Here is a 13,149-nt window from a genome sequence, read left to right as displayed (position 1 = left end):
TTGTGTTTTCAAAGCTAGCCAACCCAAGAGTAGGCTTCCCAGCAGGGCAGTTAGAAACTCTGTGCCTCTGGGCACATACTTGGAGCCTCTCGCGTAGCTTTCTACATTTTCCAGAGAGACACAAGAAGCCCACAAAACCAAGCCTGCTCAGAGCTGCACAGGATCCCGGGCTCTGAGCCACCAGTGTCTCCTGAGTTGCAGGCCTTCAAGACTATCCAGGTCAGCCTTTTGCAAACTTTCATCAACAGAACATTTTCTTAAATAAAATCTGACCTAGACATCAATTCGATCAGTCGAACATTAGGAAGGGCAAGAGTGGGCATGGTGCCCTGAGCCCTGGCTTTTCTGTTCTGAGACTCTCACCCTTGGCGGAGTCCCAGAGCTCCAAGGAAGGGAAGGAAACCTCCGACTGGGTTTCAGTCCAGAATACCAGTGCCCAGCTCCATGAGTGAGGAAACCGAGGCTGTGGGGCAGAGCGCATGGGGAGGCTGCTCAGACAGAGGCACACGTGGGCTGCCCCCGTCCCCTGCCCTCCTTTCCGCAGCACACACCTGCTTCTGCAGCCTGCAGACCGCACACTCCTCGGCTCCTGCCGGAACCTTGATGCATCCCATATTTCTGGTCTGACAGCCAGTAAAACTGAGCCTCCTTCTTGTAATCGCCAATTTGTTTCCTATTGGAGGAGCTGACTTTGAATGTGCAGAGAACAAAGACCCCTTTGTGAGCTGCTTTTGGAAAGGGAGATGGAGGGGGAGAATTACATTAATAATATGAGAAGCAGCAATCCCAATTATATTTTGCAACCTCTCTGGTGAATATGAAATAAAAACCACTTTATTTGGAAAGCTACAGTAGAGCCGATTTTCTCCAGCCTGGACATGGAGACCCGGGGCCCAGGGCCGGCTAGCGGGACAGTCGCTGTTCAATCAGGGCATCCAGGCCAACCGGGCCCTGATCAGCCTAGGCAGGCATCATACAACATGGCAGCAATATATTTTTTTCCAGCTGCAGGAAGTCCAACTCGTGCAAGAAGAAACTCATTTCTTTACCATTTGTAGCTGGAAGGAAAATGACTTTATCCTTTTCTTTCCCCACCGCTGTCAACCATGCGTGTCTTGTAATCGCCAATTTGTTTCCTATTGGAGGAGCTGACTTTGAATGTGCAGAGTTTCCCTGCAGTCTCTTCCTGCCAACACTCCAGGCAGGGGTGGAGTGAGAAGGGCCGGCTCTGGGGCGCCTGCAGGGACCAGGGCGGGGCTGCAGCTGTCTCCCTGCCACTCCCGCCCTCTTCCAGCACAGGGAAGGCTGGGCTGCCAGCTCCTCGCTTGCGGTTTCTTCACACACTCCATACTGTGTCAGCTGCTTGGCCTGTGCCCACATGCTCTCTTCTCTTGGACGAAATGCTATCCTCCCCTCAAGTTCAAGGCACATGTCACCTCCTCTGGGAAGCCCTCTCTGAGTCAGTTCTTCCCTAATCAAACTTGCCAGAAAACTCAGCACAGGGCAGTGTGAATTTGTCTTAAGTCTGCCCCCTCATCTGACTGAGGCCCTAACTGAGGATGTAATTTATCCTGGGGCCAGCAGTGCCAGTCCCAGGGTCCACACATCATAGCCTGTGAATGGATGGAGGAGAAAGTCCTAATCCTTCTTAATCCACAATGGTACTTAGAGTGGCTAAGATGCTTTCTGTTGGAAACTACTTCTTTCAGAAAAACAAGGAGCTGGTGCTAGAGGGAAGGGAGTTTCATGTGATCTTTGGGTGGATGGTTTCAGGTGCAGCTTGATCCAGCATCTTTGTTGTCATCGCTCCGCCTCTGTCTTCTCACAATCAGGCCTCCCTGTTATGAGAGGAGTTAGAAATAAACATCCCACCAACTTAGCAACCTCCTAGAAGAACAGACCCTTTGTCCTTATGGTTTGGCAAAATAAATGCTATATTTGCATCAGCCCAGGATATCTGAACACAGGATTTTTCCTCAGAAATAAAACCTCTGGCAACTACTGTAAAGCAGAGGTTTAAAGGTTTAGGTTCAGGAAACATGAGAGAATGTACCTTGCAGTTCAGTGTGCTACCTGGGATGATGCTGGGCATGAAAAGTCTAATAGGGTATTTTGAATCTCTTTTATTAATAATTGACAGATCATCTAATTCCAAAGGTATGAAATTAAAAGACGCTTGCTCCTTAGAAGAAAAACTATGACCAATCTAGAAAGCATATTAAAGAGCAGAGACATCACTTTACCAACAAAGGTCTGTTTAGTCAAAGCTATGGTTTTTCCAGTGGTCATGTATGGATGTGACAGTTGGACTGTAAAGAAAGTTGAGTGCTTAAGAATTGATGCCTTTGAACTGTGGTGTTGGAGAAGACTCTTGAGCGTCCCTTGGACTGCAAGGAGATCAAACCAGTCGATCCTAAAGGAAATCAATCCTTAATATTCATTGGAAGGACTGACCCTGAAGCTGAAACTCCAATACTTTGGCCAACTGATGCAAAGAGCTGACTTGTTAGAAAAGATTCTGATGCTGGGAAAGATTGAAAGCAGGAAGAGATGGAGACGACAGAGGATGAGATGGTTGGATGGCGTCACCGACTCGAAGGATGTGAGTCTGAGCAAGCTCCAGGAGATAGTGAAGGACAGGGGCGTCTGGCGTGCTGCAGTCCATGGGGTCACAAAGAGTCAGACACGCCTGAGCAACTGAGCAACAGCAACAACTACTTTCAAAAGAGATCTGAGGCCTCCACAGGTTTTTTGTGTAGCCACAGCTTTCACTGGGTACCCTCTGTGAGGCCAGGAAGAGTGGAGTGACTGGTTGAGAACCACCACCAAGTGGGACCTCTTGACTGAGCCTCGCCACCCCCAACCCCTAAAGTCCAAGAGCGGCTTTGCTTCCAGTGCTTGCTGATGAAACCAGAGCAAGTGGAATGAAAGCGTGACCGTGCTCTGCCAGGCTTCTGCCCAAGACTGCCCTCCCCCAGAGCCCTCCTTACTGAGGCCACAGGCTCCGGGCTTCTGGTGAGGCAAGTTCTGGTGCCCTGGACCCCTGGAGAGAAGCTCATGGTTATTATTGTTGCTGTTGTTTTCAGCTTGCTCATAAAATTATATCCACATCCACACACACATATATATGAGTTGGACATGACTGAGCACGTGTGTGTGTGTGCTCAGTCGTGTCCAACTTTTTGAGACCCCATGAACTATAGCCTGCCAGGCTTCTCAGTCCATGGGATTTTCCAGGCAAGAGTACTGCAATGGGTTGCCATTTTCTCCTCCAGGGGATCCTCTTAACCCAGGGATCACACCCACACCTCCTGTGACTCCTGCATTTGCAGGCAGATTCTTTGCCACTGAGCCACCTGGGAAGCCCCATATGACAGATGTATACATATATAGAGATATATATATACACACACATATATGACAGATTATATATATATAAAGAAAGCTGAGTGCCAAAGAATTGATGCTTTTGAACTGTGGTGTTGGAGAAGACTCTTGAGAGTCCTTTGGACAGCAAGGAGATCCAACCATTCCACCTTAAAGGAAATCAGTCCTGGGTGTTCATTGGAAGGACTGATGTTGAAGCTGAAACTCCAATACCTTGGCCACCTGATGTGAAGAGCTGATTCATTTGAAAAGACCCTGATGCTGGGAGAGATTGAAGGTGGGAGGAGAAGGGGACAACAGAGGATGAGATGGTTGGATGGCATCAACGACTCGACGGACATGAGTTTGGTCAGACTCCGGGAGTTGGTGATGCACAGGGAGGCCTGGCATGCTGCAGTTCATGGGGTTGCAAAGAGTCGGACAGGACTGAGCGACTGAACTGAACTGAACTGATACAGACCTTTGTTGGCATTGTAATATTTCTGCTTTTTAATACCCTGTCTAAATCTGTCATAGCTTTTCTTTCAAGGAGCAAGTGTCTTTTAATTTCGTGGCTGCAGTCACCATCTGCAATGATTTTGGAGCCAAAGAAAATGAAATCTGATGCAATTTCCACATTTTCCCCATCTATTATATATATATATATACATACATATATATATATATATATGTATATATATATGACAGATCCATGAAAGTGGGCTAGAATCTAATGCAGATGGCCAATTCATCTTGTGGAATCTACACATAGATCCATTTCACAAATTAGAAAACAGCTGCCCAGAGAGGCCAATTGACAAACCCAGAGACAATCAGCTCTGAATAGAAGTCCTGAGAGAGGGAGGTCACAGGCTTCCTGGCAGCCCCTTTCAGCCTGAGAGGAAGCTGGTTATGGCAACCAAGAACAAAGACCAAGTAAGGGCTCACCCTCAGTGTGGGGTTCAGCTCTGAGTCAGCATCCTACCCTGTCAGTCTTCCTTGAGTCAGCACTCGGGAGCCCCTCCCTGTCTGGCCGTCCTTTCCTAAAGCCTGACCTCCATTCTCAGAGGCCTGGGCATTGGTCAAGGGCATTGAGGACCGGGCAGGACCTCTAAGGTAGAGGAGACTGTGGCATGGCTGGCCCACTCCTGGGGCCCCGGCCAGGCAGTGCCCACAGGGCACCTGCAGAACAGGCTCGACTGCTGCTCTTTCCCGGGACAAAGGACAGCTGTATCATTCTGACTTCACTCACTCACATGTGGCCACAGTTTGGAGGCCATGAGATTTTCTTGGCACCTTCAGTCTGAACAAAGGATTTCCTGGCCTCTCTGCTGTTCAAAGCCCAGGACTCCCCATTCCACTCTGGGTACACACTCCTCTCCAGTGTTGCCCCCCACACCTCCCTGACCAGTGCCCTATACCTTTGGGGCTCTGCTTAGCAACCAGGATACAGACCCTGGCTTTACTCCAGGGTTTCATCCTGTGGATGGCTCAGGGTTGGTGAATACGTTCATGTCCTTAGTATGTGGTCAAAGCTATGGTTTTTCCAGGAGTCACATATGGATGTGCAAGCTGAACCATAAGGATGGCTGAGCACTGAAGAACTGATGCTTTTGAACTGTGGTATTGGAGAAGACTCTTGAGAGTCCCTTTGACTGCAAGGAGATCCAACCAGTCCATCCTAAAAGAGATCAGTCCTGACTGTTCACTGGAAGGACTGATGCTGAAGCTGAAACTCCAACACTGTGGCCACCTCATGCAAAGAGTTGACTCATTGGAAAAGACCCTGATGCTGGGAAAGATTGAGGGCAGGAGAAAAAGGAGGTGACAGAGGATGAGATGGTTGGATGGTATCACTAACTCAGTGGACATGAGTTTGAGCAAGCTCTGGGAGATGGTGTTGGACAGGGAGGCCTGGTGTGCTGCAGTCCATGGGGCTGCAAAGAGTAGGACACGACTGAGTGACTGAACAGCAGCAACGTGACACGTCCATGTGATGTAAACCAAACAGGCTTCATAGATCGAGTAAAGACAGTGGGGAGACCCTGCAGGCCCAATGGATCGGAAGCAGTAGCTGTCTTAGGGCAAGGGTGATTCACGTCAGCAAAACCGAGTCAATCCTCACAGGGTTAACGTCTTCCGCTAGAATCTCTTGCTGCTTTGTTTGTGAATGGTCTTGGTAGTATGGTTCTGTAACAGTTATAAACATAAGGGGGTTAAGTGTGTTTTCAGGTTTTTATGTATTTAAATAACATTATAAGCAAAATAATTTAAGTCAATAGTAGGGAATCAGACCAATCTTTCCGTCTAAAATGGAGGTTTAAGAAACACTATGATAAAATAATCAATCCTCTCTGAAGTATTAATAGCCAATAAATGACTTACAGAAGAGGGTCAAAAACTCAGGGACAATCTGGATTTGAACCCACACTCCTTTCTGATCTCAGACCTGGGGAAAGTGTCTCAGTGTCTATGAGCCAGTTAAAGCAGAAACCCAGTAATGGTTAGGTGATCTCTCTCCTCCAGGCATCATCTTTCCCAAGATGGGCCGGCTGTACCCAGACTCCCATGGAGAAGCAGTTTCAGCCAAGAAAAGCCTTTCTCCAGTAGAAGCTCCAGGCCCCTGACGTGCAAGATAGCAAAGTGCTTGGCTGAGGCCTGAGGGGCAGTGCTGCCCAGACCCTGCAGGACCAGCTTCCCTTTCCACTGCAAGGCCAGGACCCCACCACCCAGCTTTCTCAAGTCCAAACCAAAGGGTGAACTCAGCCTTATTCACTCTCTCCAACACTGGCAGAAAGAGGAGCTGCACCTGTCACTGCTGGGGCCAGCCTGGAACAAGCAGGAAGACTTGGCAGGTGTGCCTCCTAAAGTAGCAAGGATCTGCTGACCTGGGCTGAGGGCAAAGAGGTCAGCGATGCCCACATGAGATCCAGGCCTCTAGTCTCGGCCAACAGCTTACCAGCCCCTCAAGTGCCCAGTGTGAGGCAGGTGAGCTGGGCTGGGCCCCAGAAGCTGGGGTATTTGGGCTGGGGTCTTTTCAGTGAGGGCCTGAGGTAGCCCGCCAGCTTGGCTCCCTTCAGGGCCCCCCAGTTCACTGGCCTCGCTGTTCACCCTGGGCATTTTGGGGCCTGTGTCCATGGTCCACCCAGCAGGAGCTGGTAGGCTGGACTGACAAGGCCAGGATCTAAATTGTTTTACTTTCCAGGGTTGCTGCCACCAAAATTAAGCCCTCTGTCTAACCAGTGTCTACTAGAAATAAATATTTAAACACTACGTTTGTACAGTGGTACCAGATTACACCTCAGAGGTATTCCATCTTCCTCAGCTACGCAGGCCCAGTGATACCCTCGTGCCTCCAGTATGACCCAGTAAGCCTGACCCAGTAGGAGGACAAATTCTGTGATGTCCATCCACACCCATATTCCCCAGTGTCTGGGAGAGCAGTAACTGGTTAGAGAAGTTTAGAAGACCAAGAGAGGGAATGCGTCTCCAGAGCATTCTCCCCACACTGGGGTGTGGATACCAAGAAATGCCCTGACCTTCCACCATGTTCTGGCTTAGCTCCAGCCATGTAAAACTTGCCAAGACACCAGATACCACCAGCCTGGCCACAGCCAAGACCAGAAACCACTCATAGCAGGGGGTCCCAGGCAGGGACTGCTGGGCCTTCCAGCTGGGAGAGAAGAAAATGCCTACCCTGCCAGAGACCGTCTGCTGTCTCCCAACCCTAAGATGTTCAAATGCAGCTTTCCTGCTAGGAGGCCAGGCAGTGGGGCGGGAAGGCCCTGCTTCAGCATCTGGAATGAGAGACAGAACCAGGAGAGGAACAGAGAAACAGAAAGGAGATGAAGAAAGACACAGAGGAGAAAGAGAGACAGAGAGAGAAAGAGAAATGAGAACTCTCTGACTTCTCTCAGACAGGATGAAGGTAGCCAGGAGGCAGAGAAAGGTGACCTCCTCAGCCCCGGAGCTCCCCTCCTGCAGGACAGGCTCTGCATGGGAACAAAGCTACCAAAGGCCCACTCCCTTCTGCCAGCTGTGCTCAGGAGGGCTTGCTGGCGACCTTCTCTCCAAATGTAGTTGCATCTAGATGGCAGGCTAGAAAGAAGTTGTTGCAAAGAAGCTGTTGTTTGCCAGGTACCTATAGCCTTGGGCTGCACCATGAAGTAAGGTTTTCAGTAGGTCTGTGTTGTAAATAGAACAAATGGTTTCCACTGTGTTCTTGTGGGCTAAACCACTATCACTTTGTGAATACATTGAAAATACACCTCACTACTTGCAATCGTGTTTTCATCTGTCTCTTGCTTTCTTTTACTTTTTCTTTCTTTCCTTTTTTTCTCATATATTTAAATATGAAAGATAAAAGTGGCCAAGGCTTGCCTACCTGAGGTCACCAGGTGAGCCAGTGTAGCTCTGTAAGTGCTCAGGCTCAGGGCATGACAGGGTTCCTATGGACCCTTGCACAGGCCCCAGGACCAGAAGCAGCCTCAGGGGCAAGTCCTGCTGCATGCCTTGATGCTCAGACCCTCAAACCTCCTTCCCCCTTAGGAGTCTCTGAAACCAGGACCCTGAAAACCAGGGTGCCCTGGGAGTGCCAGCTGGCTCAGGTTATTGAGAGAACCACCTACCTGGGGCTGGCCATAAAGGAAGAAAGGGGCTCTAAGCCAGGTGCTCAGCCCATATAGGAGGACTAGCCCAGTTTTCCAAGGCAGCACCAACTTTGGGCAGGTGTTGTTGGTAGCGCTGAGACTTAGCTGGGATGTGGTATCCTTGAAGCTTGTCCCTGTCTCTGACTTAGCTGGGTATTACTACTGAAGGTGCTTCTTTTTCTGTCTTCTTCCACCATCTAGAAACATCTTGAAAGAATCATGGTGATGGAAAGTAATACTTCACCTTGTTATCATTCCATAACATGACATATTGACATATTTTTTTATCCCATCTGACATTCACAACAACCTATCTTCTTTCCACTCACACTTTTCTTTGTGCTGCTCTTCAAACACACCAAACACTTTTCTGCTCCAGGACCTTTGCACATGCGTTTCTCCCTGTTTTAAATACTCTTCCCCATGCTGCATTTCCTCACTTCATTCGGGTATCTATAAAGTCTTCCCTCTTCTAAAAAGACTTACTTCACAGTATTATGTAATCCATGTATAATCCAGGAGTTTTCTTGTTCTTAAGAGAAACACACTGATGTGTTTAGATACTGTTGTGAATTTAAAATGGCAGCAGATTTTTAAAGATTTTTTGCAGCTTCTTCCATCGAAAGTTATAGTTATTTCCTCACTCTTCTGCTCTGGGCCAGCGTGTGACTTGCTTTGACCAGTGTGGTGCAGTCATGTTGTCTGACTCCAAGCTAGAATTCAAGAGATCTTGCAGCTTCCACTATCATTCCTTTGGAACCCAGGTGCCTGTGAGGAAATCCAAGCTAGTTTGCTGAAGAGGTATATGGAGGAGAACCAATGGGCCAGACCAACAGCCCCATCAGAGGTGGTGAGTGAGACCACTTGGGGGCTTGTCAGGACTATCTAACTAAACAAGAGTGAAGAGTCAAAGTTTGCAACTTAAATTTTTTGAAATAAGTTATTCTAAATTTTTTTTATAAGAAAAGAAAGATGAGCTTTCAATAAGAAAGAAAAGACAAACTCAAATAAAAGATCAGAGAGCTATATATCTGGTCAACTGATTTTCACTAAGCTTGCCAGGATAAATTGATAGGGGAAAGAAGAGTCTTTTCAAGAAAATGATATTGGGACAACTGGATAAGCATCAGCAAAAGAATGAAATTGGACTCCTAATTCTCACCATATAAAAAAATTAACTCAAAATGGACCCAAGACCCAAATGTGAAAGCTACAACTGAAATATTCTTAGGAGAAAACATATGCATAATTATTCCTGATCTTGTACTAAACAGTGATTTCTTAGATGTGATACCACAAACAACAAAATAAAAAATGAATCAATTGGCTATCATCAAAATTAAACACTTTGTGTTTCAAAGGACACCATCAAGAAAGCAAAAAGACAATACAAAGAATGGGGGAGGAGGCGGTCCTAAGATGGAAGAGGAATAGGACGGGGAGACCACTTTCTTCCCAACAAATTCATCAAAAGAACATTTAAAGGCTGAGTAAATTCCACAAAACAACTTCTGAATGCCGGCAGAGGTCATCAGGCACCCAGAAAGCAGCCCATTGTCTTCGAAAGGAGGTAGGAAAAAATATAAAAGACAAAAAGAGAGACAAAAGAGATAGGGATGGAGCTCCATCCCAGGAAGGGAGTCTTAAAAAGAAAGAAGTTTCCAAACACCAGGAAACACTCTCACTGCCGAGTCTTTGGTGAGCCTTAGAACCTCAGAGGGCAACATAACTGGGAGGAAGAATAAATAAATAATTAAAACCCACAGATTATGTGCCCAATGGTAACTCCCCTCGGTGGAGAAGCAGCGCAGATGCCTGCACCCGCCACTAGAAAGCGGGGGCTGGGCAGGGAGGCATGGGCTGCATTGCTTAGAGTAAGGACTGGGCCTGAATGCCCCGAGGGCAATCTGAGGAAACTAACTTGGGCTAGCAAACCAGACTGTGGGATAGCTACCATGGGAAAAGCCCTAACCTAAGACACCATCAGGTCCTCTCACAGAACAAAGGACTGAAAAGAGATAGCCAGCTGCAGACCACCCCCCCTCTGGTGACAGGCAGCCAGAGCCAGAAGAGGGCAATCGCAGCCCTAGAGAGGCATTATCTGCCAAACTACAAGCAGGCTTCTTTGGTAACTAAGACTTCTTGGGATTCTGGATGGTCAACATCCACCAGAGAAGGCAAGCCGGTTGTACACCCAGAAAACTAAGTAGCAGGGATAGGGGAGGTGATAAGTCACAGCGACCGTGCTCACCAAACACCTTATCACCTGAACTGCTCGGACCTGGGAAGGGCACAAAACACAGGCCCAACCGAGTCTGCACCTCTGAGGACTATCTGAGTGCCTGAACCTGAGCAGCTTAGACCTGGGAAGTGCATGCAGCCCAGGGCCAGCCTCGGATGGTTCCCAGTGGAGCAACCTAGAGCCTGAGCAGTGTGGGCAGGGAAGGCACACACTCCATGAGCGAGGGCAGGCCCAGTGTGACTGAGACACTGTGAGCACATGCCAGTGTTATTTGTTTGCAGCATCTCTCCCTCCCCACAGCACGACTGAACAAGTGAGCCCAAAAAATTGTCTACCACCACCCCCTTGCATCAGGGCGGAAATCAGACGCTGAAGAGACCAGCAAACATAAGAAGCTAAAACAGAGGGAACCATCTTGGAAGTGACCAGTGCAATAGATTAAAACCCTGTAGTTAGTACCGACTACATAGGAAGGGGCTTATAGATCTTGAGAAATATAAGCCAGACCAAGAAACTAGCTGAAAATGAACTGACCAGACACTGCCCACAACAACACCAGAGAAAGTCCTAGATATATCGTTACTATTTTTACTATCATTTTTAAATTTTTTTTAATTTTTTTAAAATTTTAAGTCCTCTATTACTCCTTTAATTTTCATTTTATAACCTACTACTACTTTGCAAAAAAAAAGAGAGACCTATTTTTTAAAGCAAATTTCATTTATATATATATTTTATCATTTTTGTGACTTTTTTTCTTTCTTCTGTTCTTTAATATTGTCTTTTTGAAAATCCAACCTCTGCTCTAGATTTTTAATCTTTGCTTTTTGGCATTTGTTATCAATTTTGTACCTTTAAGAACCCAATCTTCAATACCCATTTTTACTTGGGAGCGAGATTACTGGCTTGACTGCTCTCTCCCCCTTTGGACTCTCCTTTTTCTCCATCAGGTCACCTCTATCTCTCCCTCCCCTTCTCTTCTCTACCCAACTCTGTGAATCTCTTTGTGTGTACCACATGGTGGAGAACACCCAGGGAACTGATTACTGGCTGGATCTGTCTCTCCCCTTTTGATTCCCCCCCACTTTATCCTCCTGGCCACCTCTGTCTCTTTCCTCCCTCTTCTCTTCTCTGTATAACTCCGTGAACATCTCTGAGCAGTCCAGACTGTGGAGCACACATAAAGAAGTGATTACTGGCTAGCTTGCTCTCTCCTCTTTTGATTCCACCTCATCTCATTTGGGTCATCTCTAACTCCCTCCTCCCTCTTCTGTTCTCCATGTAACTCTGTGAACCTCTCTCAGTGTCCCTCACTGTGGAGAAACTTTTCATCTTTAACCTAGATGTTTTATCAATGGTGCTGTGTAGATGGAGAAGTCTTGAGGCTACTGTAAAAATAAGACTGAAAAAAGGAAGCAGGAGGCTTAAGTCCAAATCCTGAGAACACCAGAGAACTCCTGTTTCCAGGGAACATTAATTGACAGGAGCTCATCAAACACCTCCATACCTACACTGAAACCAAGCACCACCCAAGGGCCAACAAGTTCCAGAGCAAGACATACCACGCAAATTCTCCAGCAACACAGGAACACAGCTCTGAGCTTCAATATACAGGCTGCCCAAAGTCACTCCAAACCCATTGACATCTCATAACTCATTACTGGACATTTCATTGCACTCCAGAGAGAAGAAATCCAGCTCCACCCACCAGAACACTGACACAAGCTTCCCTAATAAGGAAACCTTAACAAGCCATGCGTACAACCCCACCCAGAGCAAGGAAACTCCACAATAAAGAGAACTCCACAAACTGCCAGAATACAGAAAGGCCAACCCAAACACAGCAATATAAACAATATGAAGAGACAGAGGAATACCCAGCAAGTAAAGAAACAGGATAAATGCCCACCAAACCAAACAAAAGGGGAAGAGATAAGGAATCTACCTGATAAAGAATTCCAAATAATGATAGTGAAAATGATCCAAAATCTTGAAATAAAAATGGAATCACAGATAAATAGCCTGAAGACGAGGATTGAGAGGATGCAAGAAAGGTTTAACAAGGACCTAGAAGAAATAAAAAAGAGTCAATATATAATGAATAATGCAATGAATGAGATTAAAAAACACTCTGAAGGGAACAAATAGTAGAATAATGGAGGCAGAAGATAGGATTAGTGAAGTAGAAGATAGAATAGTAGAAAAATATGAATCAGAGAGGAAAAAAAGAAAAACGAATTAAAAGAAATGAAGACAATCTCCGAGACCTCCAGGACCATGTTAAATGCCCCAACATTTGAATCATAGGAGTCCCAGAAGAAGAAGACAAAAAAAAAAAAAAAAAGACCGTGAGAAAATACTTGAGGAGATAATAGTTGAAAACTTCCTAAAATGGGAAAGGAAATAATCACCCAAGTCCAAGAAACCCAGAGAGTCCCAAAGAGGATAAACACAAGACAAAACACCCTAAGATGCATATTAATCAAATTAACAAAGATCAAACACAAAGAACAAATATTAAAAGCAGCAAGAGAAACACAACAAATAACACACAAGGGGATTCCCATAAGGATAACAGCTGATCTTTCAATAGAAACTCTTCAGGCCAGGAGGGAATGGCAGGACATACTTAAAGTGATGAAAGAAAATAACCTACAGCCCAGATTACTGTACCCAGCAAGTTTCTCATTCAAATATGAAGGAGAAATCAAAAGCTTTACAGACAAGCAAAAGCTGAGAGAATTCAGCACTACCAAACCAGCTCTCCAACAAATGCTAAAGGATCTTCTCTAGACAGGAAACACAAAAGGGTGTATAAACTCGAATCCAAAACAATAAAGTAAATGGCAACAGGATCATACTTATCAATAATTACCTTAAACATAAATGGGT

The 13,149-nt window shown here is 46.4% G+C and overlaps 1 long non-coding RNA gene across 1 annotated transcript; it reads right to left on the bottom strand.

The window, feature by feature from the left end:
- Positions 1 to 807: 807 nt before the first annotated feature.
- On the bottom strand, positions 808 to 12,573 carry LOC121817065 (uncharacterized). The gene is made up of 2 exons (XR_006056791.2): positions 11,820 to 12,573; positions 808 to 1,838 (listed from the first exon to the last, which is right to left on the bottom strand). It is a non-coding gene; the product is annotated as an uncharacterized LOC121817065 (long non-coding RNA).
- Positions 12,574 to 13,149: the final 576 nt, after the last annotated feature.

This window comes from Ovis aries, chromosome 18 (assembly GCF_016772045.2).
Source record: "Ovis aries strain OAR_USU_Benz2616 breed Rambouillet chromosome 18, ARS-UI_Ramb_v3.0, whole genome shotgun sequence".
Taxonomy (NCBI): Eukaryota; Metazoa; Chordata; class Mammalia; order Artiodactyla; family Bovidae; genus Ovis; species Ovis aries.
The sequence above is the reverse complement of the archived record's forward strand: the minus strand, read 5'-3'. Positions and strand labels throughout refer to the sequence as shown.